At 30.9% G+C, this 4699-nt stretch overlaps 1 pseudogene; it reads left to right on the top strand.

Annotated features, from left to right (window-relative positions):
- Nucleotides 1-1892: 1892 nt before the first annotated feature.
- Nucleotides 1893-1969, top strand: LOC129501119 (small nucleolar RNA U3; annotated as a pseudogene).
- Nucleotides 1970-4699: the final 2730 nt, after the last annotated feature.

Here is a 4699-nt window from a genome sequence, read left to right as displayed (position 1 = left end):
GTGGAAATGAGAGACCTATATAAAGAAGCAATATACATGTTCCTTATTAGATAATTCAATGTCATATTTTCCTCTGTGGATCAGCAGAGTTAATAAATCACAATCAAAATATCAAGAGATTTTTATAGAAAACTAACAATCTGATTCTAAAATGTATATGGGAATCTAAAGGGCAAAGAATAGGCATAACATTCTTAAGGAAGAAGAACAAAGTGATTTTACCCTACTAGTTATCAAGACAATTTAAAATCTTCATCAATTCAGATCTTTGGTGTTGGAGCAAAGGAAGATAAATAGGCCAATTAAATAGAACAGAAGGCACAGATAGTACCCAGTCTGGAATCTTTCCAGTATAAATGTGAACACTTCATTTAAGGCAAAGAAGCCTCCAGAGTGCAAAGTGCAAAAGCTGATCTTCTCAGTAAATGGTGTTAGGTTGCTGGATTTATGTATCAAAAAGAAATTTGACCTTTCCTTATACCATACACAAAAATGAATTCTGAGCGGGCTGTAGATATAAATGTGACATTGATATGATGTGCATAAATGTGATGTAGATACAAGCAATAAGTTTCTAAATGATAAAGTTGGAGAATATCTTTATGAAGCTGTAGTAGATAAATATTTCTTAAACAGGACACAAAATGTACTAATTAGAAAGGGAAATATTAATACATTACTCTATATTAAAATTAGAATTAAGAACTCCTGTTATCAACTGATATCATTAAGAAAGTGCAAAGGCAAGTATCAGGGTAGGATAAGATATTTGCAACACAACAATAGAATTTATACTCAGAATTTTATAAAGAACTTAAATTAATAAGAAAAATTGAAGGTAATACAAATCTTAAAAACAGACAAGATACTTGAAGGGCACCAGGGTGGCTCATTCAGTTAAGCAGTGACTCTTGATTTCAGCTCAGGTCATGATCTTGGGGTCCTGAAATGGAGCCGGTGTCAGCCTCCACCCTCAGCAGGAAGGTGCTTCAGAATTCTCTCTCTCCCTCTGATCCCCCCCCCCAGACCCCCTGCTCACTCTTTCTCCCCCTCTCTCTAAATAAATAAATAAATAAATCTTTAAAAAAATAGACAAGATCCTTGAATAGGAATATCATAAAAAAGGACATTTGAACTACAGATAGATATACTAAAAGTTGCTACAACTCATGAGTGGTCAGGGAAATTCAAATTAAAATCATAGTAAGATAACATTCTACATACCAAATTGGCCAAAATTATAGACTGACAATACCAAATGTCATTAGTGATTTGAAATAATAGGAATACTAATCATTGATAGTGGAAGTTTAAATTAGTAAAAACACTTTGCAAATCACTTTTTTTTAGAGCAATTTTAGGTTTACAGAAAAAAAAATGAGCAGAAAATATAGAAAGGTATGTCAGTAACTAAACTTTTTGTTCATTTGATTGTCTTATATTATTAGCTAAGCTCAATGTATATTGAACAGTAGTTATGATAAATGACATCTTTTATCTTACTCCTGACTTTAGTGGAAGTGTTTCTGATTTCTTGTGAACATGTTTGTGGATCTCTGATGGGTATACTTTAAGGCCCTCTTTTATCAGACTCAGGACACATCAGGTTAGTCCTACTCTGCTAGAAATTCATGTTAAGAATGAGTGTGTTATTTTCTTTCCTACTTTTTCCAGAGTGATCATATACGTTTCTTCTAATAAAATTTGATGCAATAAATTGCTTTAATAAATTTCCTAATTTGAATTATTTTTGTATTTAAAAGATATATGTAAATCACAATGTATTATTATTCATAGTATTATTTTACTATATTGCTGGTTTTTTTTTAATTTTATGTCTATTTGTTAATGGAATTAGCCTATAGTTTTCTTTGTTATTTTAAAAAATCTTTAAGACTATACTTTCAGGGATCATTTCTATAGTTTGTTTAAAAATCTTCATTGCATCATAACAAGTGATGTTCATTTGCAGGAGGTGTCAGGGAGAAAGATATACTATCTCCTTCAATGTCCTTCTAGCTGGACTAAGAAACAAATTGCCATGAGAAGAGGAGAAAATCAAATTTAATTTCATGCATATGGAGAATCCACAGAGACATGGAAATTCCAAAGACAGACACACAGGCCTATTTATCTTTCTGTCTTTGGAATTTCCATGTCTCTGTGGATATGGAAATCCATATGTTATTCAGAACTAAGGAGATGGAGGATAAGAGTCTGGGAGTTCAAGGGGAAGGAATGCAATTCACAGGAAGATGAAAAAGAGTAAATGTTTGGTAAACAAATGTTTGCTGAGCCACTCAGGAACAATGAGACATAGAGAACTTTGATCAAACAGGCCTTGCCAATTTCCTCCCTGTCTACCACACCTACTCTGTGGTTTAATGTTGTTATCCATGGTGATAGCTCTCTTTCCAAAGCAGGTTCTCTATTTAAATTGTTTTAGGCAGTTGAGGGGGAGGTAAAGAGATTTTTCTGAATCTACTGGGTTTTGATTGCTTTTTAATTCAAAATAATCTTCATGCCAAAGTGACCCATCTTGGGGTAGCCTGCCTTTGGCCCCTTACAGAAGTCTATTTTACCTCTTAGACATTTTTAGGTTTTATTTTTATCCTTAATATTTTGACATTTCACCATGTTTTGTCCAGATCTGTTTTCTCTTATTCATCTTATTTCATGTTCAGCAAGTCCTTTCACCAAAAGTGTGTACACTTTGTCAGTATTTTAAAGTGATCTTTCATTATACCTTCAATTATTTCTTTGCTTTATCTTTGTTCTCAATACCTTATTAATTATATATTTGAACATTTAATTTTTTTCTTTATATCTCAATTTTACTGTTTTCTTTACGCATTTCATCCTTTGTATTACACTCTGTAAAAATCTCTTTGTTATCTTCCAGTCCACCTTTAATCTTATTCATTTCACCATTAGAGAGTTTTAAATTTCATCTAATTTTTAATTTCCAAGAATTTCATGGATGCAAAGTCCTCTCAAATTTATCTGAAATTATTCACTATGTTAAGTTGAAAATATTTATTTTTAAAAAATACTTATACTAGCTTCATTTTTAATAGTCAAATTCTAAAAATAACCCAAATGCCCATTAAAAAAATGAATGGATAAACTAGTTGTGGTATACCCAAAAAATAATGTTACTTAACAAAAAAGATGAGCTACTCATATGATATCTTTGATGAATTCAAAGTAATTATAATGCATTCAGAAAACCAGAAAAAAAAAATACAGTAAATGGTTTATGATTCCAAACATATACTTTTAAGAAAAAATGCAAAGGTATCTATCCATTGTATAGGAAAGTAAGTCAGTGGTTACTTGAAGAGATGGAAAAGACAAGGAAAAATTATGAAAGGTAAATATAAGAGATTGGGGCATGATCAGGACTATGATGATGGTTTCAGAGATTCGTTCCTCCATCAAAACTTATCAAATTGTAAACCCTAAATATATGCAGGTATATTATATATTTAAAAAGCTTTTAAAAATGGTTCAAGATAAAAAAATGTATACATCCCACTCTTTTGGAAATATATTTGGCAACCCTATATTACTGTACCAGCTTTCTTGTCATGCCCTGTGAGAAAGTTCACTCTGAAAATCCTATTTCCCTGGAAGCAACTCTTCTTTAAAGCAAGTACTGTTAGCTATTAGTTCTCTTTTGCTCTAACTCAGGCTTATTTTTGCTTTTCAAGAATTCTGAAGAATATCTCATAAAATGAAGGAAGCTATTTTTATTTTTCAGCATATTGAAGTATTAGTACTTGGTTTTAGATCTTTCTCTTCAGCTCTGGGAATTTAGAGCAAGAGTAGAGTAGATAAATGTACTCAGCCCATCATCTTGTTCTGAGTCTTATTAAATGTTTGGTTATTTCACTGATACGGATTCAATACCTTTTCATTTCTCAGTGACACCCCCAAAATAGCCATACTATCTATAAACATCATTTGTTTATTGGATATTTCTTATTTCTTGAATTCATGCTCTTTCATTTTAACCACTATGAATTATTGTTCATAGTGGTTTAATGACCATGTAGAACCTATCAGTCACAAGACTATTATAAACTCTAAAACTACAATGGCTAAAGACAATAAAAACTAAACTAAATAAAATAAAAAACTTTCAAACCCTGAAAAAATGTAACCCTCTTTTCAAGGAAGGTCATCTTAAAAGAACTATATAATGGCCTTTAAATAAGTCTCAGAACACTCTTGCTGGCATTTTGAGACACTGGAAGTCCTCAAATATTTATCTTTGTAGAGCACATATACACATGATATGCATCTCAAATGTGCATCTTTGCAGAGAGTGTATATATACATATAGAGAGTGTGTATATATATATATATAGTATGTATGAGAAAAGAATTATTTCTCTATTTCAAAGAGTAACTTCAATAAGCAAATAATATTTCCAGGATATCTTCATTTTATCAAAATGTTAGGCCAAATATTAAGCCTATTACTTTCATTCTTTTTACAATAGAAAACTGGTGCCCTGCTGGCTCTCTGTTCTACTAAGTGTATTAAGCAATGTGTAATAAATATATATAATATGTTTTTCTAGATTAGAAGTGCTTCCCTAAAACAACAGTTTATAATATAAAATAATATAAAATTTTGCATTCAGCTCAGATAATATGGAATATAAATATTTTATAATTAAGAATTTTTTAA

This window comes from Nyctereutes procyonoides, unplaced genomic scaffold (assembly GCF_905146905.1).
Source record: "Nyctereutes procyonoides isolate TBG_1078 unplaced genomic scaffold, NYPRO_anot_genome, whole genome shotgun sequence".
In the NCBI taxonomy this organism is placed as follows: domain Eukaryota; kingdom Metazoa; phylum Chordata; class Mammalia; order Carnivora; family Canidae; genus Nyctereutes; species Nyctereutes procyonoides.
Note: the sequence above shows the minus strand (reverse complement) of the source record. Positions and strands in the feature narration are given on the sequence as shown.